General features: G+C 40.6%; 1 pseudogene; it reads right to left on the bottom strand.

Annotated features, from left to right (window-relative positions):
* LOC101670153 overlaps positions 1-22,836 on the bottom strand; it is a 59,205-nt pseudogene that overhangs the window by 11,810 nt on the left and 24,559 nt on the right.

Below are 22,836 nucleotides of genomic sequence, written 5' to 3'. Positions count from 1 at the left end.
TTCAAGAGATCTGGGGGCCAAGGGGAGTGGGAAGGACTTTACCTCTGGCTACGAGGAGAACATGAGCTTTCCTTTAGGCAGAGCCACAAATGACTTGGCATCCACATCAGGCTTAGGACGCAGGGATTGGACCATAGTAGGTTGTATTTACTGGAATGAACTTTTTACATTCCACCCATCCTCTGACCCTTGAAATACTTGCTTTTTAATCCTTGAAATCCTTGTTGTTTTAAACAGAAGCTATTTCAGATGTCTGTTTAAAGGAAATGCCAGCCACCAGCCTTCAAGGTGTAGGCATTGGTAGGTTTCTTTTCTTTTCCCCTCTCAAACACAGGAAGAGGGGTGTGGGGCGGGAGGCGGGGGAAAGGCAAGAGACAGAGGGGAGGGGGAAAAGGTACATATATATGCATGCTTATGTCCAGTATATTTTCCTTGTCCCTAAATGACCGGATATGAGCCGTGCTTAACTGAGGTGTCTGACTTAAACAGGACTATCCAAGCCCAGCCGGAGGAGGGGCTTGTACAATTGCATTGCTAATATGTTCATTACCCTCAGAGTGTTGACGCTTCAGGTTTTTTTTTTTTTTTAAAGATTTTATTTATTTATTTGACAGAGATCACAAGTAGGCAGAGAGGCAGGCAGAGAGAGAGAGAGGGAAGCAGGCTCCCCGCTGAGCAGAGAGCCCGATGTGGGGCTCGATCCCAGGACCCTGGGATCATGACCCGAACAGAAGGCAGAGGCTGAAAACACTGAGCCACTCAGGCGCCCCAGGTTTTTTTTTTTTTTTTAAAGATTTCATTTATTAATTTGACAGACAGAGATCACAAGTAGGCAGAGAGGCAGGCTCCCTACCAAGCAGAGAGCCCGATGCAGGGCTTGATCCCAGGACCCTGGGATCATGACCTGAGCTGAAAGCAGATGCTTTAACCCACTGAGTCAGCCAGGCACCCTTCAAAAAATGTTTCTTGAACTTGAGTGTAAGAAGCCTCACAGGTTTTACAAATGTTTGATTAGAGTATCATTGAAAACAGCATTAAGAATATTTTAAGCCTGTAATGAATGGAATTGTTGGTTTTCTCAAGTGTGATGACAATATTGTGCTGGTGGAGATGGCACTTCTTCCTGGGCGGTGTGCGCAGATGTATTTAGGAGATAAGCGATGTGAGGTGTCAGCAACCCTGTCACATGGTGTAGCAAAGGAAAACATAGGTTTGTAAGGACAAGGTATGCTAAAATGTTAAGAATTGTTGAACCCAGTGGGAGTATAGGAGTATTCGTGATATTCTTTGCGTGGGCTTGAGAATTTTCGAGATAAAAGTTCGGGAACTATATACCTGTTAAATATGTGTCTATGTGGAGAGACGGTGAAAGTAAATATAGTAAAATGAGAGTGCTTATTGGATTCATGTGTAGGCTATGTGGGTCCTGGTTGGACTTTCACCTGCCTGAGACCCACTGATGTTTCTCTGTGGAAGTTAAGGGCGGCGCATTCTCGCTGGGGAGGCAGCAGGACAGCAGGGCTAACCACAGGCTGAGCCCCAGTCCTGGGGGCTCAGCAGTTGGGACAGCTGTCCCTGAGGCAAGAGGGCCAGGGCTTTATGCCTCCTCACTCACCAGTCATTGGATGTGAGCTACCCTGGGGATGGGGAGTCAGGGGTGGGCTGAGGGGCTAGGGTTCCCGTGTGGGAGAGTGCAGCCCTCACGGGGGATGGATGTGTCGTTCCTCCAGAGGGTTCTGGGTGGCTCCCCACAGCATCCAGTACACAGCTTTTCTTTATGGTGTGTTTGTTTATCGGAGTCCCATTCTTATACATGTCTTGTTGTTTTGCAAGGTTACAGCTTTGTCAAGTGTGTTTGTTCTGTTTTGTTTCACTAATTCAAGCCTCTGGGTTGGCGCTCATGGAAAACACCTTCTCAACTCATGTGTACTACTCTGGATGAAATGTCATTGTCCCCCCAAAAGGGAAAATGTAATAGCTTTTGCTGTGTCCATATCAGGTTGCATAGAGTTGTAGGTTTTTAGTTTTTTTCTTTCCTTTTTTCATTTACTCTTTTTTTCCTAGTAAGTCTTGGGTGCTTCTTATCTGACTTAGAGCTTACAAAATAAATTTAGACAAAGTGCCACTTTTTAAAAAAAGATTTTATTTATTTATTTGACAGAGATCACAAGTAGGCAGAGAGGAAAGCAGAGAGAGAGGAGGAAGCAGGCTCCCTGCAGAGCAGAGAGTCTGATGTGGGACTCGATCCCAGGACTCTGGGACCATGACCTGAGCTGAAGACAGAGGCTTTAACCCACTGAGCCACCCGGGTGCCCCAAAATGCCACTTATAAGGCTGCTTTTTTAAAAAAAGATTTATTTATTTGACACAGAGAGAGAGAGAGAGATCACAACTAAGCAGAGAGGCAGGCAGAGAGAGGGGGAAGCAGGCTCCCTACCAAGCAGAGAGCCCGATGCAGGGCTCGATCCCAGGACCCTGGAATCATGACCCAAGCTGAAGGCAGAGGCTTAACCCACTGAGCCACCCAGGCTCCCCTAAAGTTGCTTTTTTTATGTTGAAGATTCACATATGATTGTTTTGCCTAGGAAGGAATTTGCCCCTTGAAAACCATTGGTCTCCAGTCCCTCTCCTATCTCTAGCCACAATGGGATAGTTCTGGACTTCCACATAGGAATGTGAAGTCTGAAAACAATAATAGATAAAAAGGAAAGGCTTGTGTTGCTAAACATAACTGGCATCTGACTCTGCCGAGCCTCTCCACCGTGATCATAACTGAGCAAGAACACTTTGCCCTTTCTGCCCGCACTAGCCGCTTTCTGGAACTAGGACAAGAATGAACAAGGGAAGTTCTCGCGTTGTTTTTGTAAACATTAGTTTCCTTCTGCTTTTCTTTTTCCCCCTCTTGGCCCCAGGTTTAATATGTGCTTCATTTATTCAGACAAGGGGAAAACATTATCCCACTGGAGAAGAAAAACAATAGTTCCAGAAGCAGAAGCCATGCATTGCAAAGAACTCAAAGTCACTTTTCCTGGGGATAAAGCTTTATTTATCTTAGGGAGGATTTGGCCTTTTAAAACATGGATACAAAGCAGGAGGGGGAATGTAAATATAACCTCCAAATCTCTATAAAGCTATTTAAACTGCAGAGTGGTGAAGCAAGGTCTTACATTCTTTCAGAAAATGAAAGGTCTTTTTGAACTATTTTTCACTGTCCTACCTGTCACTTCAAAGGAAGATCTGGCATGATCTTTAGAGACTTTCTTCCGTCCAAGGAAGGCTGAAAGAAGGCTGGAAAGTATAATTTGAACCAAGTAACTCATCCACAAATCTCCCAGTTTTCCCTTGATTTCCTCATAGGATCATTGGTTGCAAATCTTCTTGTAAAGGATAAAGGGCAGAAGAAATGTTCCTTAATAATTTACTCCACAAGTGGTAGGAGCTGTAATGTTGGGCAGTCTGGAGCCAGGCTTCTCTCTGATCTTTCAGAGAGTGAGCGAGTTTGCCCAGACAGTGTCTCCACTTTCATGGGAGATCTCCACTGAATGTGGCAGTGATGTTGAGCGTAGCAGTTTCCATTTGGAATCAGGGCCATGTGAACCCCCGTTGCAATCTCAAGGAGCCTTTGGAGAGTTGACCTGTGCAGCTTCTCAGAGCACACACAGGCAAGTCATTTGTGATACCCCCGTAGCATGAAGAATTGTTTAATTAATAATTAATTAATTAGAGAGACAGCGAGCTCGAGTAAGGGCAGCAGCAGGCAGAGGAGAAGCCGGCTCCTTGCTGAGCGGGGTGGAGGGGGGTGGGGGGCTCCATCCCAGGACCCTTGGATCATGACCTGAGCTGAAGGCAGACGCTTAACGACTGAGCCACTAGGCGACCCTATAGCATGAAGAATTGTGAATCTCTCCCTGGCCCTACATCCTTCATAAATTCCTTAATATTCTACTCTTCCTTCTCCCTCAGCAGTAGCCAGAATGGTACTTGGTTTGTGGTGTTCTGTTGTAAATAAGGCCATTAGTCCCGGTTGTGCATGCTGGGGTGCTCACTGCATTTTATTGCGAATTCTCTGTGTTTCGGGAGATCAGAAACATACCTCGATGACTCTGTCATCTCTGACATTAAAAAATAAACAAAAATTGTGTAAAGCATGCATTTTTGCTTCAGAATGAAAGATTATCTTAGTTTGGGTTCCTGTAGAAGTAGACCGGAGACAAAGACTCAAGTGCAAATCATCGAACTGGGGGGGAGGGGAAGGAGCACTGTAGAGGGGTGCTGGAATGAGACAGGCCAAGGAAGGAACCACGAGAGGGCGCCACTAGAGCTCAAGCCTGCTGGGGAGCTCTGGGAAGGGGAGAAAATGTGCCTCAGAGCGCTCCCTCCTGGGGGTGAGGAAGCTGGAAAATCCTCTCAATTCTGAGTTGAGGACTGTTGGGGGAGCCCTAACTTTCCAGGCCTTTCAGGCCGCTGCCCTGGTGGTAAAAATGGGCTTTAAAATGCTGGTGGGTTAGTGGGGTGCCGGGGTGACCCAGTTAGTTAAGCTACTGCCTCTTGCTTTTGGCTCAGGTTGTGAAACAGACTTCTGCCGGGCTCTGCGTTCCTCATGGGGTGTGCTTGGAACTCTGTCTCCTGCTCCCCCCCCCCCCACCTAAAATAAATACATCAAATAAATCTTTTTAAAAAGTGCTGGTGGGTTAGGGATATGGGTGGGTACCACAAAGATGCTATCGTATATCCAGAATATTATTCAGATAATTTTCAACAAGCTCTGGGACTTCCACCACCAAAAACGTGTTTATTTCTGGTCATGGGCAGGAGCAGTTTTAATTTACTTGAGTTTAATAGACAAGAATAATAATTTTTCAACCTCACACGTTTATTATGAGAATCAAGTTAATTAGTATCTGTGAAAGTATAACAAACAGAGGATGGCAGTTGAAATGATTTGATACTTTGCAACTGGATAGAAACATGAGCCAAAGAAAGCAGTAAACTGTAAAATAAAACTATCACGATCATTTCTCATTATATTGTTTTAAACTGGTTTTGCTTCTGCACCCCAAAGTATGGAGTTTCCAGTGATTTAGTTTATGTTCTATTTTCTGATTCATCAGGAAGCCTTCTTGGAATCTGACATGATTAAAGTTTTGCTATTCTTAATATGTGTGTTTTTAGCTCACCTTATTGTTTACATTTTGAGAGAAATTAAAATCTTCTATAATGGTGGAGTTTATAAAAGTGTTCTTTTATATATTTTTCAACTATGTTATTAATGGTTGGAAGTTCAAAATTTTTATAGCTTCTTATAGAATGCTTTTTTTGGTCATCGAATGAGGTCCTGCTTTATGACTACTGAATATTTCCCCGTTAAATTTTGTTTTGCCTGTTACTAATTTTACTAGGTTATTTGTTATTTGTTTAGTATATTTTTTCCCATTCCTTTTATTTTAGCTTATGTATGTCATTGTGTTTTAGGTGTGCCCAGCTCTAGCTTTTGTTTTCATCACCCAATATAAACAGACTTAATTACCTACTAAAGATAGTGACTAAAAATTTAGATTACTGATATATTTGAGTTTAATTTTTTGCTTTCTTGTTGTTCCTGTTTGTTTGATTTTTGCTTTCTTCTGTTTTGGAAGTTATCCATTCTGTTTTTTTTTTTAAACACTTATTTTATCCTCTCACTTTCTTTCTTTTAAGATTTATTTATTGATTTTAGAGAGAGGAAAAGAGAGAGATTGGAGAGTGGGGAGGGGCAGAGGGAGAGGGACAAAGCCTTAAGAAAGTCTTAAGACTGTGCACTGAGTGTGGAGCCTGACACAGGGCTCGATCTTAAAACCGTGCGATCACGACCTGAGTCAAAACCAAGAGGCGGACGCTTAACCTACGGAACCACCCAGGCGTGCCTGCTCTCATTCTCCATTGCCTTTTAACCTTTTATGCCGCTGATAAGATATTTACTTTTTGTAAATACTGTTTTTGTTGGAATAGAGTAAAAGCATGATAAATATTTATTTTGTGGACTAACATTCACTGCGTATTGAAGGATGCTGCTGTGTACCTAATGATGCAGAGCGTGTCTATTGCTTTACTTCCTGCTCACAGAGAGTATAGGGGCAAGCTATAGTGTTTCTATCCTCAGAACTCAGCTGACCTGTCCTCTTCTTCCCCTTTCTCTCTTCTCATGGTTTTTCTCCACTAGCCTTTAGAAAGGCTCCTTGAAGAGTGCGGCGGGAAGTCGTAAGAGGTAGTGTGGGTGTCAGTTCAGTATAGCAAGTCAGGAAATCTCAGCTGCCCAGTTCTATGAAGTTAATAGTTTTTTAAAGGGAACCTCTTTTTTTTTTTTTCTTTTTGTCCATTAGTGTGACTGCCTTGTCCTGTGGCACATGCACCTTCAGCTGACTTTTGAAAGCCTGCTATTTTGGAGGTCCTAATTTTGACTGATAGGCCTATGCTTAGTAAGTGCTCATTAAGTGTTGTGTCCTGAGTGTTTCACTGGAGTGGTAGAGAATGTTCTTAGCAGCTGCTGGGGTGATAACAGTCCTGCACATTGGCATGATTCCAAAAGTAGCCAAAGAACTTTAGAAAGATGAAAAGTAAACGGAAGGCTAGAGCAGCTACAGCACGGGAGAAAATAGTATGAAGGTCTCTTGGTCACCGGGACTGCAGACTCCTTACCCCTGTTTTCTCCGTAATGGTGAAAACTTGATCTCCTTTGTTTTTGTTGCACCCATTTGAAGTCATGCTTCTCTCTCCTGGCTCTTTGTCATCCTGCCTCTTAGCTACAGATGTTCCTCAAGCGTCGATCTGGAATCCTCTTCTCTCTCCCGGAACCCTCCCCAACACGGAGCTTTCCCTCCCAGTGGTTTCAAACGGAAGCTTAATGCTGGTGACTCGCAAATCCACACTTCTGACTTCTATTCAAACTCAGTCCCACATTTTTAATTGCCTGCTTGACATTTACCGCCAGTCCTCCTGAAGCCTTGACTCAGTGTACCTAGCGCCTTACTCTTTCCTTGAAACCAACTTCCATACTTTATGACCCAGCATTTCCACTCTTATATTTGTAGCTGAAAGAAATGTGTGCATAGTGCATCAAAAGACATGTGTAAGAATGTTCATTGGGCATGACACGTCCTGACCAAATGTGACTTTATCCAGGAATGTAAAGTTGGGTTTAAATTTAGAAATCAAACAATTGGGCGCTTGGGTGGCTCAGTGGGTTAAAGCCTCTGCCTTTGGCTCAGGTCATGGTCTCAGGGTCCTGGGATCGAGCCCCACATTGGGGGGGTCTCTGCTCAGCGGGGAGCCTGCTTCCTCCTCTCTGCCTGCCTCTCTGCCTGCTTGTGATTTTTGTCAAATAAATAAATAAAATCTTTAAAAAAAATCAAACAATTTAATTCATCCCATTAAGAGGACAAAGGGGGAAATCATGTGATTATTTCAATAGATGTAGAAAGTTCATAGACAATATTAAATATCCTTTCATGATAAAAACTCTTAGCAAAGTAGGAGAAGAGAGTATTCTTTCTTTTAAATTTTAAATCCTATATAATTAACATGCAGTGCTATATTAGTTTTAGGTATACAATATAATGATTCAAAATTCTTTTTTTTTGACAATGGATGTATATTTATTGAGCCTTTTAGTTTACAACAGGAGGTAAAAGGGAAGCCAGTTCTTAACCAGTATTTTATACAGCTGTAGTAAAATATTTCAAACTTTAGGGAATTATAATGGATTACATATCTTAAAAGTTGGGGATTGAGTAAACAATATTTAGCTTCCCGAATTTTCAAGTTGACTCCTCCCTAACAGTGGTAACCAGGTTTCATTAGTTCCATAAGCTTTTCAAAGCTATGATTTATTGTTGCATCATAATGTCTTTATATCTGAAGCAGTGCTCTTTTAATACCTACTAATTCCACTTTGAAATGGAGTTTTGCATTTGGTGGAATTTTGGCATCAGGCCATTCTTTCTTTCCATAAGCCCATTCTGGTTCAGTCTCTAGTTGCGCATTTTCTCCTTTACTCATAGTCAAGAGCGCTTTATTCCATCCTCTGAGAACTTTGCCTGTTATAAGCTTAAAACTTAAGGGCAGGCATTTTTCTTCTTTGAACTCATTTGAATATAGTATCAAAACCAGTCCCATCCTGTAGCGTTCCTGTATACCAGCAGTGAACAGCACTTCCTGTTTTGGGAGTGTTGGTTTTTAACTCCTTTTTTAAGAACACAATTTATATATTTTGGTGGACCCTCCTCCAGAGTCTCTCCAGACTTGGTTTCTTTGGGTTTATCTTCATTAAGCTTCACTTCACCTGCTCAGACACTTTACTTACACTTTCAGTACCCTTGAAATGCTTACTTTTAAAAAGATGATTAAAGGCTATAACTAAATGGTCCTTGGTAGCTGTTTTGTCCACATTTTCAGTGTTTCCCAGTAACTTCTGTTCTGCAAGAAACAAATCCAAACCGTGGTTCTTTAAAAGCTTGATGATGCCCTTCTTGGGTAGCTACTTGATGCTCCTTGGTCTAGGTCCGCTGTGGAATGGCCTCTACCATCTTACCCAATTCACGATTCAACATTGAACATTCACCATTACTCAGTGCTCATCATGATGAGTATATTCTTTTTTTTTTTTTTAAAGATTTTATTTATTTGACAAAGACACATGGAGAGAGTAAACATAAGCAGGGAGAGTGGGAGAGGGAGAAACAGGCTTCCCGCTGACCAGGGAGCCTGACTCGGGGCTCGATCCCAGGACCCTGGGATCATGACTTGAACCCAGGATAGATGCCCAATGACCGAACCACCCAGGTGCCCTATGATGAGTGTGTTCTTAATCCCCTTTACCTATTTCATCTATCACCCCCCCCTTCTTGTTACTACTAGATTGTTCTCTGTATTTCACAGTGATTTTTTTTTTTTTTTGGTAAAGATATTTATTTATTTATTTGAGAGAGAGTGAGTGAGTACAAGCCAGGTGAGTGTGAGAGGGAGAAGCAGGCTCCCTACAGAGCAGGGAGCCCGATGCCTGGCTTGATCCAAGGATCCTGGGATCATGACCTGAGCCGAAGGCAGACAGACGCTTAACAACTGGGCTACCCAGGCCCCCCTTCGGAATGATTTTTATTTGTCTCTTTTTTCTTTGTTTGTTTTGTTTCTTAAATTCCACATATGAGTGAAATTATGTATTTGTCTTTCTCTGGCTGATTGATTTCACTGAGCATTATACTCTAGATTCATCCATATTTTTGCAAGTGGCAAGAGGTCATTCCTCTTTATAGCTCAGTAATCTATTATACACACACATACATCAATGCACAGACACCCCCCCCATGTCGTCTTATCCTTTCATGTATTGATGGACACTTGGCTTCCTTCCATAATTTGGCTATTGTAAATAACACTGCAATAAAGGGGTGCATATATCTTTTCAAATTCGTGTTTTTGTACTTTTTGGGTAAATAGTAGTGGAATTACTGGATCCTATAGTAATTCTGTCTTTAATTTTTTGAGGAACCTCCATACTGTCTGCCACAGTGGCTGTACCAGTTTGCATTTGCAGCAACAGTGCAGAAGTGTTCCCTTTCCTCCACCTTCTCACCAGCACTTATTTCTTGTGTTTTTGATGCTAACCATACTGACAGGTGCTATCTTTTTGTGGTTTTGATGTGCATTTCCCTGATGATGAGTGATGTTGAGCATCTTTTCATGTGTCTGTTGGCCATCTGGATGTCTTCTTTGGAGAAATGTCTGCTCATGTCTTCTGTTCATTTTTAATTTGGATTATTTGTGGGTTTCTTGGGTGTTGAGTTGTATACTTTCTTTATATATTTTGGATACTAACCCCTTAGTCATATATGTTGTTTGCAAATATCTTCTCCCATCCCATAGGTTGCCTTTTAGTTTTGTTGATTATTTCCTCTGTGTAGAAGCTTTTTATTTTGGTGTAGTCACGGTAGTGTATTTTTGCTTCCCCCCGCCCTTGCCTCAGGAGGTACAGCTAGGAAAATGTTACTATGGCCAATGTCTGAGAAATTACTGCCTGTGCTCTCTTCTAGGATTTTTATGGTTTCAGGTATCACATTTAGGTCTTTAATCCATTTTGAATTTATTTTTCTGTAAGAAAGTGGCCCAGTTTCATTCTTTTGCATGTGGCTTGTCCAGTTTTCCCAGCACCATTTGTTGAAGAGACTTTTTCCCCATTGTATGTTCTTTCCTCCTTTGCCGAAGATTATTTGACCATATAATTATGGGCTTATTTCTGGGTTTTCTATTCTGTTCTATCAAGCTATGTGTCTATTTTTATGCTGTACCATAATGTTTTGATCACTAGAATTTTATAATATAACTTGAAGTACAGAATTGTGATGCTAGTTTTGTTTGTCCTTATCAAGGTTGCTTTGGCTATTTGGAGTCTTTTGTGGTTCCATACTAACTTTAGTATTCTTTGTTCTAGCACTGTAAGAAATGCTGTTGATATTTTGATAGGGATTGCACAAGTGTGTAGATTGCTTTGGGTAGTATAGACATTTGAACAGTATTTTTTCTTCTGTTCCATGAGCATGGAAGGTTTTCCAATTTCTTTGGTCTACTTCAATTTCTTTCATCCATATTTTATACTTTTCGGAGTATAGGTCTTTCACTTTCTTGGTTCGGTTTATTCCTAAGTATTTTATTATTTTTGGTGCAATTGTAAATGAGATTGTTTTCTTAATTTCTCTTTCTGCTACTTTATTATCAGTGTATACAAATGCAATGAATTTCTGTATGTTGATTATTGAGTTCACTTGCCAGTTCTATGAATTTTTTGGCAAAGTCTTACAGGTTTGGTTTTGTTTTTTTTTTTATAGAGGGGGAGGGGCCACGGGAGGGGAAGAGAAAGAATTTCAAGCAGTCTCCATGCCCAGTGTGGGGTCTGATGTGGGGCCTGCTCTCACAATCCTGAGATCATGACCTGAGCTGAAATCAAGAGTCAGATGCTTAACTGACTGAGCCACCCAGGCACCCCAGATTTTCTGTATATGGTATCATGTCCTCGGCATATAGTGAAGGTTTTACTGCTTTCCTACCAATCTGGATGCCTTTTATTACTTTTTGTTGTCTGATTGCTATAGCTAGGACTTCCAGGATTGTGTTGGGTAAAGGTGGTGAGAATGGACATCCTTGTCTTGTTCCTGGCCTCAGGGGGAACGTTCTCAGTTTTTCACCTTTGAGGATGATGTTAACTGTGGATTCTTTATATGTGGCCTATATTATGTTAAGATATGTTCCATATAAGTCTACTTTGTTGAGAGTTTTTATCATGAATGGGTGTTGTATTTTATCAAATGCTTTTTCTGCATCTATTGAAATGATCATATGTTTCTTTTCCTTTCTCTTATTGATGTGATGTATCATGTTGATTGATTTGCAACCCTTGCATCCCAGGAATAAATCTCACTTGATCATGGTGTATGATTCTTTTAGTGTATTGTTGGATTTGGTCTGCTAATGTTTTGTTCAGAATTTTGGCATTTATGTCCATCAGAGATATTGGCCCATAGTTCTCCCCCCACTTTTTGTAGTGTTTTCTATCTGGTTTTGGTATCAGGGTAATAATGCTAGCCTCATAGAATGAATTTGGATTTTCCTTCTTCTTCTATTTTTTGGAATAGTGTGAGAAGAATACATATTAACTCTTCTTTAATGTTTGGTGGAATTCATCTTTGAAGCCATCTGGTCCTAGACTTTTGTCTGTTGGGAGTTTTTTGAATACTGATTCAATTCATTGCTGGTAATAAGTCTGTTCAATTTTCTATTTCTTCATGATTCAGTTTTAGTAGGTTATGGGTTTCTAGGCATTTATCTGTTTCTTCTAGGTTGTCCAATTTGTAGGCATATAATTTTTCATAATATTCTTCTATAATTGTTTGTATTTCTGTGATGTCAGTTGTTATTTCTCTTTCATTTCTGAATTTGCTTATTTGAGTCTTTTTCTCTCTCTCTTGATGATTCTGGCTAGAAGTTTATGACTTTTGTTTATCTTTTCAAGGAAGCAGCTCCTAGTTTCATTGTTCTATTGTTTTTTAGTTTCTAATACATTTATTTCTGCTCTAATCTTTATTATTTCTTTCTTTCTACTGGTTTTGGGTTTTGTTTGTTGTTATTTTTCTATCTCCTATAGGTATAAAGTTGGGTTCTTTATTTGAGAATTTTCTTGCTTCATGAGGTAGGCTTGTATTGCTGTGAACTTCCCTCTTAGAACAGCCTTTTCTGCATCCCAAAGATTTTGGACTGTTGTATTTCATTTTCATTTCTCTCTGTGTATTTTTTAACTTCCTCTTTGACTTCTTGGTTGACCCAATCACTGTTTAATAGCATGTTATTTAACCTCCACATATCTGTGTTCTTTCAAGATTTTTTTTCTTGTAATTTCTAGTTTCATAGCACTGTGGTTGGAAAAGATGCATGATATGACTTCAGTCTTTTTGAATTTGCTAAGACTTGTTTTGTGGCCCAATACATGATCAGTTCTAGGGAATATTCCATATGTACTTGAAATGAGTGTGTATTCTGTTTTTGGGTGGAATTTTCTGAATATATCCGTTAGAGCCATCTAGTCCAATGTATCATTCAAAGACTCTTTGTTTGTTTTCTGTTTGGATTATCTATCCATTGATGTAAGTGAGGTGTCTCAAACCATTTTTTGTATCACTATTGATTACTCCTTTTATGTTTGTTTTTAGTTGTATTATGTATTTGGATGCTCCCATGTTGGTGCCCAAATATTTACAATTGTTGTATCTTCTTGTCAAACTGTGCACTTTATGATCATATAGTATCCTTCTTTGTCTCTTGTTACAGTCTTTGTTTTGAAGTCTGTTTTGTCCAATATTAGTATTGTTACCCTGGCTTTCTTTCAACTTCCATTTACAGGATAAATGCTTTTTCCATCCCTTCACTTTCAATCTATATGTCTTTAAGTGTGAAACGAATACTTGTTTGCAGCATATAGAAGGGTCTTGCTTTCTTATGCATTCTGTCACCCTTTGTCTTTTGATTGATTCATTTAGTCAATTTATACTCAGAGTAACTATCGATAAATATGTGCTTATTGCCATTTTGTTACTTGTTTTATGATTGTTTTGTAGTTAGGGTTTCCTTTCTTCTCTTGCTCTCTTTCAGCTTGCTGTCTTTCTTTAGTGACAGGTTTGCATTCCTTTTTCTTTGTATTTTACTTATCCATTTCAAGTTATTGACTTATATAGAGTGTCCATTAGGTTTATGTATAACATTTTCTGCATATAGCATTCTTTTTTTTTTAAAAGATTTTATTTATTTATTTGATAGAGATTACAAGTAGGCAGAGAGGAAGGCAGAGAGAGAGAGAGGAGGAAGCAGGTTCCCCACTGAGCAGAGAGCCTGATGCGGGGCTTGATCCCAGGATCCTGAGACCATGACCTGAGCCGAAGGCAGAGGCTTCAACCTACTGAGCCACCCAGGCACCCCTGCATATAGCATTCTATATTAAGTTGATGGTTGCTTAAGTTTGAACCCATTCCAAAAGCACTAAATTTTTACTCCTCTCTTCCCTACATTTTAGGTATATTGTGTTATACTTTACATCTTGCTATTTTGTGAATCCTTTGATTGATTTTTATGCATATACTTAATTTTACTGCCTTTGTGCCTTCTACTTTTCATACTTCTGCTTATGGACTTTCCTTTCTACTCAAGGAGTCCCCTTTAACATTTCTTCTAGGGCTGGTTTAGTGGTCATGAACTCCTTTAACTTTTGTTTGTCTAGGAAATTCTTTATTTCTCCTTCTGTTCTGAATGATGCCATTGCTGGATAGAGTATTCTTGGCTGCAAATGTTCCTTTCAGCATTTTGGAAATAGCATGCCACTCTGTTCTGGCCTGCAAAGTTTCTGTTGAAAAATCAGCTGATAGCTTATGGGTTTTCCCTTGTACATAACTGTTTTCTTTCTTTCTTTCTTTCTTTCTTTCTTTTTTTTTTGGTGCCTTTAAATTCTCTGTCTCTACTTTTTGCCATTTTAATTACTGTGTGTCTTGGTGTGGACCACCTTTGGTTGATTTTGTTGGGATCTCTTGGATCTGGATTTCTATTTCCTTCTCCACATTTGAGAAATTTTCAGCAATTTTTTCCCTCAATACATTTTCTGCCCCCCCCTCCTTCTGGGATCTTTATAATATAATGACCTTGATGGTGTCACTGAGTTTCTGTAGTCCATTTTCATTTTTTATTATTCTTTTTTCTCTCTCCTGTTCAGCCTAGCTGCTTTCTAATACTCTGTCCTTCAGGTCACCAATCCATTCTCATGCTCTTTCATTCTATTATTTATTCCCTTTAGTGTGTTTTTAATTTCAGCTATTGAGTTCTTCATCTCTGATTGGTTCTTTTTTATGTTTTATATGTCTTTGTTGAGGGTCTCACTGAGATCCTCCATTCTTTCCTCAAGTCCAGTGACAATTATGAGAATTACTTTAAATTTTCTGTCAGGCTTACTTATCTCTGTTTTGTTTAGCTCTCTCACTGTGATTTTGTCCTATTCTCTCATTTGGGACACATTCCTCTGTCTCCTCATTTTGTCTAATTCTCTGTGTCTGTTTCTCTGTGTTAAGAAAGTCAGCTTCTTCTCCTGCTTATGAAGAAGAGGTCTTGAGCTCCCTGCAGTGCAATGTGCCAGAACCTCGTTCTTCAGGGGTGTCTCCTATGTGTGTTGCATGTACCCTACTGTTGTGGCTGAGCTGCATTTGCCTGCAGTTCAGTCTGCAATAGCTTTCTTTGCCTGTTATGGGCAGGGTTTGGTCATGGTGGTGTTAGTGTGCCAGATTGGGGCTACCTTGGGCTTGAGTTCGGTCAGACCAGGTGTTTGCCCGAGCTGCAGTAGCAGTGAACTGCAGGGCACTCTCCCTGTGTTATCCCCTGAAAAGCTTTCATTGGTAGGTGGGGCCTGCAGGCAGACCAGATGTCTGCCCCCAGCTGACTGCTGGGGCCTCAGTTAGACTGGTGTGTGTGTGTGTGTGTGTGTGTGTGTGTGTCTTTTCCTTTCTGTTCAGGGCAGGAGTCACTTTGGGGTGGTGCTAATCACTGTTAGGGCTGCTTTCATACTGCTACTTGTGGCACCACTTTGGATGGACTCCTGTGGAGGTGCTGCTGGAGTGGGAGGGTCTGCAGAAGTACACAGAAGTACACGTAGACATAGGGTGTGTGATATTAGCAAGGTCTGGGCTGGTTTGCTGTGGGAGGGGACTCGTTGCTGCTTTGGAAAACTCCTGCCATGGCTGGTTGGAGGGGGTGAGTCTGCAGAAGAGTGCAGGGGTGAGTGCACTATTAGCAAGCTCGAGGGAGAGTGTTCACACTCTGCTGGTTCCCACAGATGTCTGTGTATCTAGGCTAGGGGATGGGGAGTGAAATGGTGCCTACAAGCTCTTTTGTTCCTTGAGCAGTTTCTTAAAGAAGTTTTCCTGCCCCTCCACCACATCCTGAGATTAGTAAACAAATCTCCATCCTGTATACCTCAGGCATTTTTCAAACTGCTGCTTCTATGCTGTATCTCTCTGGGGCTGTTTGTTGTGTTGTCTCTTTAAGGGTGGGGACTGTTTCCTGTCACCCTTTGGCGCTTCCAGAGTCAAGCCCACTGATTTTTAAAGTTCTACTTGTTAAGTCCCACTGATTGTAAGAACTCATCAAGGTAAGCCTCTCTAGTTTTCAAAGCCAAATGTTATGGGGATTTGTCTTCCCGGTGCTTGTTCCCCATTCCTGGGCTGCCTGGGGTGGGGTCTGCTCTTCTTTCCTCTATGCCCACAACACCCCTCCCTCCCGTGGACAGTCCTACAGGTCAGCTTGGTTCCTGACCATGTTTTTGCCCTTCCTACCCTTTTAATATGGCCTCTACTCTATATTTAGCCGTGGAGAGTATGTTCTGCCAGTCTTCGGGTTTTTTTCTGGGTTATTAAGGCTGATGTGGTGTTATCTAGGTGTATCACAAGTAGGCAGAGAAGCAGGCAGAGAGAGAGGGGGAAGCAGGCTCCTGCTGAGCAGAGAGCCCGATGTGGGCCTTGATCCCAGGACTCTGGGATCATGACCTGAGCCAAAGGCAGAGGCTTAACCCATTGAGCCACCCAGGTGCTCAGAAGAGAATATTCTTAATCTCTAAAAAACCTACTGTAAACATACTAAATGGTAAAATGTTGAAAACTTTTTCTTGGAGATCAGGAACAAGACAAGGATGCCCCATGTGTTTTGGTGGAACTTAACAAACTGATTTTAAAATTCATATACAAATACAAGAAGCTAAGGATAGCCATTACCCTTTTGAAATAGAAGAATAAAGAGGAAGACTTTATCCACTAGATAACAAGAGTATTACAAAGCCTTAGAAATCAAGACAGTATATATTTTCTTCAGGGATAGAAAAAAAATAGGGGGCGCCTGGGTGGCTAGTGAGTTAAAGCCTCTGCCTTCGGCTCAGGTCATGATCTCAGGGTCCTGGGATCGAGCCCCGCGTTGGGCTCTTTGCTCTGCGGGGAGCCTGCTTCCTACCTTCTCTCTCTCTGCCTGCCTCTCTGCCTACTTGTGATCTCTCTCTCTGTCAAATAAATAAAATCTTAAAAAAAAAATAGACCAGTGGAATAGGATGAAGAACCCAGAAATATAGCCATGCAGAAGGTCAGTATTTGACATATTTTGTACTGTAGAACAGAGGAGAAATGTCAGTCCTTAGAATAAATAGTACTGAGATGAGTGATAATTAAGTTAAATTAAACCCCATCTCACACTGTACTCCCTAATATATTCCTACACATGTATTAAAAACCTGAACATGAGAAATAAAAAGCTTGTAGAAGGTAATATAGGGAAATATCTTCATGAGCTTGTGAATAGGGAAGAATTTCATAAAAAAGGGACAAAACATATCCTAACTATAAGGAAAAGGGACTTCTGTTCATAAAAAAACAAAACAAAACAAAACAAACAAACAAAGAGTGAAAAGATAAACCACAGAGTGAGGTAAGGTATTTTCAATTCAGAAAACTGAGAAAACTAGTATTTTGATGTATAAGAACTCTCATATAGGCATGGCCTGAGGAAAAGGCTGGGGTTGTGTTGAGAGAAAAAATTGGGGAAAACTGAGGCCAGGGAACTTTTGTCTCATTCATGGTTTGAAAGTCTCAGAAGAGTCCTCTGGACAGAGACCAGTGTGCCAACATGGGATGACTTAGCCTAGTCAAGAGAGGAATTATTAGACAATGTGAGTGTCTTAGGTCATGTTCAATAGAAGCAGAGCTTGAGACAAAGATTCTGGTGCATGCTGTTTATTGGAGGAGTGCTCTCAGGAGAGAGGGAGTGAGGGAAGTGGGAAGTGGGACAGGGCAGGGGAAGGTACTAAGCAAGGATGTGTTCTTAGCTCTAGCCTGATCTCATAGGGAGTTCTTTAGTATGAATTGTACCATAGAGTTGGTTCCCCTTGAGTCAAGGGGGACAGAATTCCACCCCCCCCGTAGCATTTAGTCCTTGGCTGTGAGCTGTACCCCAAAGGAGGGGGTAAGCCTATCTTCCTGGGTAAAATGGCCCCCACACAGTTGGGTGACATTCTTTAAAGAAAGGGACATTTGCAAGCAGTTAGCAACCAACACACAGCCTCTGGAAGGATTGTTGAATTGGTTGGCAAAGGGGATCACTGTGGAGCACCAAGAGTGTCCTCTGCAGTGAGGACTTGGTTAACCTTAGTCAACCTTAGTTAGGTTAACCCGAGTCAACCTTAGTTTCCATGTGGTATGGACCCTGTGTTGGAAGCCTGCAAGAGGCTGGCCACCACAGAGAATAAAGAGTGAATCCTGTTTCCCAGGGTGAGAAGGAAGTTGTGATGGGGAGTGAGAAGGATTTCTAGAGATGAGATTAAAGCAGCTAGAGGGAGAGGGCCAATATGTTCCTAGAATAGTGACTGAGCCAAAACAAAAACAAAAACAGAAATAGACAACAAGGTCATCAGCTTTGGACTCTGACCTCAAGGCTAGCAGGGAACACAGCACCAGAGAATACAAGGACACCTTTTCTCCAATACCAGTTCCATTTCCATTGACCAGGCTCCATTGAGAAGCCCCCAGGGATCAGAATAATATATCAGGTTTTTAGGAAATAGAGAAACTATATTTATACCGTGCATCTAGGTTGTAGTAAAAGTGAAATTTCAATGCCTACTTTGAAACACTTGAAGGCAGCTAGATTGTTGCATTCAAACGCATAAATGAAGTAAACAAAAATCTGACCGTTGACAAACAAGATTGTAAACCCTTTGAGAGTGGGGTCATGTAACCCACACAGCAAAGTGTTAGATAATTCTCTTTTACCTCATATTATATTTTCTCATTTTCTCATCTCCTTGCTTTTTTTCCCCAACCCAGATGTCCTACTGAGTGCCACTGGTAAAAGTCAAAAGACACTGCGGAAAAAGAAGCTCTAGCTATAAACTGTATTGGTGTATCTGTTACTAATTTAGAGAAAAATCAATTTAGACCCACACCTCACCCCATAATGCCAGATGAATAAAATATATATAGAAACTTAATTCATAAAGAAAAACACTGAATTTTATGAGGTCTCTGGAGTTCTCTCTAAAGTTTATAAGCCTTTAAGTGATAGACCTTACAATTATGACTGAAAAATCTGACTACATAAAAAACTTAAAACTTTATATATAAGAAATTTTAAAAGCATAGAGGAAATATTTTTTAACAAATGGAAAACAGGCTTAATATCTTAGACAAATTAAAAGGAAAATATTAATATCACAATAATAAAAAAAAGGACAAGACAATTCCAAACGAGGAACTATATTCAGTAAACAGATATAAATGGAAAAGTGTTAAGCCTTTCACTTCAATCTTAAATACTTACTGAGCATCTACAGTGGGCCAGGCACAGTTCTAGGCACTTTATCAAAGGAGTTCTAGGTATAGACACCAAAGACTACAAATCAAATTACTAATCAGATACTAGTGAAAGTGATACATATATATATATATATATATATATGTATGTATATATATATATATATATAAGATTGATTTATTTATTTATTATTTTAAAAAGATTTTATTTATTTATTTATTTGACAGAAATCACAAGTAGGCAGAGAGGCAGGCAGAGAGAGAGAGAGAGAGGAGAAAGTAGGCTCCCTGCTGAGCAGAGAGCCTGATGCGGGGCTTGATCCCAGGACCCTGGGATCATGACCTGAGCTGAAGGCAGAGGCTTTAACCCACTGAGCCACCCAGGTGCCTCTAGATTTATTTATTTTAGAGAAATCATGAGAGAGAGAGAGAGAGAGAGAGAGAGAATGAACATGAGCAGGAGGGGTAGAGAGAGGGAGAGATAATCTCAGGCAAGCTCTGGGTGAAGTGTGAAGCTTGACACAGGGCTTGATCTCACAATCCTGATATCATAACCTAGGCCAAAACCAAGAGTTGAATGTTTGACCGGTTGTGCCACCTAGTCATCCCAAAACTGATACTTTTATATACTTCCAATGAAAGTAAAATTACACAATCCTATTTGGATTTGGCCATACCTGTCAATTGAGAGCATTGTTCAAATCCTTTAACTTAGGAATTCCACTTTGGGGAACATATCTTTATTTATTTATTTATTTTTTTTTAGATTTTATTTATTTATCAGAGAGAGAGGGGGGAGAGAGCGAGCACAGGCAGACAGAATGGCAGGCAGAGGCAGAGGGAGAAGCAGGCTCCCCGCCGAGCAAGGAGCCTGATGTGGGACTCGATCCCAGGACGCTGGGATCATGACCTGAGCCGAAGGCAGCTGCTTAACCAACTGAGCCACCCAGGCGTCCCGGGGAACATATCTTTAAAGGGAAAAATAATCCCAAGAGAGGAAGAAAAAATTATATGCCTGAAGATGCTCATCACATTGTATTTTGTAGAGAGAAAACATATATGACAGCACCTTAAGTATTAAGTATTTTAATCCAAGTTTTATTAAAATTAATTTTTCTATAGAATTCTTTTTCATAGACTATAAAGAATCTTGAGAACACACCTTCAGAAAGAAAGGGACCCATAATTTTAATGAGCATCCTGTTAAGATTATAGGGCTATGATGTAGTTCATATAGTAATATGGTTTTGCTTTGGTGAAGTGTTTGGTGCCCAGGCCCACCTAAGAACCAGCCTCTAACCCAGAAGAGAGTTTCTAAAACATAAAGAGGGTAAAGTCCCTTGAGAATGTACTTTTCTAGATTTTCCACGGTGTGAACATCTCATGTGGTTTTCAGTAAGGTTAGATGAGGCAGCTCCAACTTACCTACTGGACTCAGGCCTTGAACTCAGAAGGAATGAGAATGAATCTCTTATTCTATACAGATGAAGCTTTTCACAGAAAGCACATGAGCCTTGTTATCAGTTAGAGAGTTCAGAAGAACAGGCAAACTATGTGCTTGGGTTTCAGGCTAAATACTGAGAGCTGTCATAGGAGCTCTCCAAGGTGCTGAAACACTGCCTGCACCTCTCTCCAACCTGATGGAATCTTCATCTCACTAATGTCTCTCCCCTTAAAGGATTCACTGCCTCTTCTTGCCTTGACACTTGTCCTCTGGACTCCAGCTCCTTGACACAATCTATCTGTGACCCATGCCTAGTGGGACTTTAGTCACTGTTTTTTTATCTGCATGTACTGGCAGCTTCATTCATCAGTGTCCTTTTAAAGGAAGTCTGTTTGAGTTTATCTCAGTAGGAGACAATATATGTTTTATTAGCTTTTGGTTGTACTACCAGGAAGGAAAGGAACTCAAGAGAGATAATTTTCAGATAACTACTAGAAGAACACATGGAAGAAACAGAAAGAAGTCACCTTCAGAGAGTTGACTATATGTGGCTCATTTGTTGTACTTTTCAGTCTTTCAGTTACTTAGGTAGCAACAGGGTACAGCAGGGTGCCTGTTAAGGTTGGTGCTGGTAAACAAATGAATATTAAACTATGCACTAGAAGAACAAAGTTCTAGTCCTGACTTTATTTTTTTAAAAAGATTTTATTTATTTATTTGGCAGAGAGCGAGAGAAAAAGATAGAAAGCACTAGCAAGGGGAGCAGCAGGTGGAGGCAGATGCAGAGGGAGAAGCAGACTCTCAGCTGAGCAGGGAGCCCAATGTGGGGCTCCATCGCAGGACCCTTGGACCCTGAGCCAAAGGCAGATGCTTAACCAACTGAGCCGCCCAGGTGTTCGGTGACTTTATTTATTTATTTATTTTTAAAAACTAATTGTATAACACTGGGCAAATCACTTAACTTCTCTGTATTAATGTAAGGTAACTGCTGCAACAAACAACCCCCAAATTGTGATCACTTAAAACAACACAAGCTTCTTTCTCACTCATACAATATCAATACATATTCCTAGTTGACTGGTTTTCCTGGACACTTTCCTCCAAGTGGTGACTCAAACTTCTTCCAGATTATCGCCTCGCTATTCTCTAAGTTTTTTGAGTAGTCTTCATTCAGCTAGTCATTGAGGGAAAAAATGGGGGTGTGTGCTCTCTCTGACTGTGCTGATCCATCATTCTCACTGGGACCACTGCCCAGTTCAGTAGGGGACAGTCAAGACCAGTGTTCTAAACCTTTGGTTCTTCTTCAGTGGGCTCCTGCTGGGGCCTGTTTTGGGCAATCTGTTCTCTTGCACCCAGTTTTCTCCCAGCTCTTCATAGGAGTTGTTCTACCATCACCTTGGAATGCTGTTCTCTCTCTGCTTATTCCCTGACATCTGTACTCTAGCTTCTGACACCTGGTCTTGTTAACACCCAATAAATATTTGCTAAACTGCTGGTGTTAAAAAAAAAAAAAGAATGGGGAGCTTATATTTTTGAGGATTTTATGGGTCAGGCCTTGAAGTGGTACAAATCACTTCTACCTACCTTCTATTGGACAGGGCCCATCACACATTCACACCTAACTGCAAAGGATTGAAATTGTAGTCTTGATGTATGCCAAAAAGGAAAAGGGGCATAGTTTGGTCCAAATAATTGGCCTTACTCTAGATTTTGGTTTCCTCAATGGTAAAATGATCAAACAATATCTATTCTTCCTTCTCCTAGAGTTTTTGTAAAGGTCAAAGAAAATGTGTGAAAATGTCTTGAAAAGTGTAAATCAATGTATACAGAATATACAGGAAGGGAATCCTTAATCCTTGGCTTACCTACCTTTGAGTGTTAATTTTAGGAGTGGAAAAAAAAGTGGAAAAAAGGTATTCTTTTTGGTGGGACTCCTTAGTTGGTCACAGTATATTATCAAATATAAGTATATTTAATGGGATAATCTATTTTCTCATATGGGGTGAAAGTAGAGATTATAAATGAACCTTTGACATTTCATAATTTGAATGCCTTGGTGGAATTATACTAGGATGGAGTTAAGGGAAAGTACCATTTTGTGTTCAGCCCAATTTTTTGCCAGGCTACTGAAGACACTTCTAACCTTCCAAACAATAAAACCTACCATAGGTTTGATAATAGGTGGTACATTCTTTCTCTTTGAAAATCTTCCCAGGACTGGGTATTGTAGATGGGATATCTATTAGGATTGTTGTGCATGACATCTCATTATGGACATACACATACATAGCTCCTTTGTCATATATAAAGATTTTATTTATTTATTTGATAGAAAAGACAAAGACAGAGAGAACGAGAGAGAGCGAGAGCATGAGCCTGACATGGGGCTCCATCCCAGGACCCTGGGAACATGACCTGAGCTGAAGGCAGATGCTTAATCTACTGAGCCACCCAGATGCCTGGCCTTTGTCATTTTTCTGAAGCTCTTCA

This window comes from Mustela putorius, unplaced genomic scaffold (assembly GCF_011764305.1).
Source record: "Mustela putorius furo isolate JIRA1106 unplaced genomic scaffold, ASM1176430v1.1 tig00003836_pilon_pilon_pilon, whole genome shotgun sequence".
NCBI classification, from domain to species: domain Eukaryota; kingdom Metazoa; phylum Chordata; class Mammalia; order Carnivora; family Mustelidae; genus Mustela; species Mustela putorius.
This window is presented reverse-complemented; position numbering and strand designations above follow the sequence as displayed.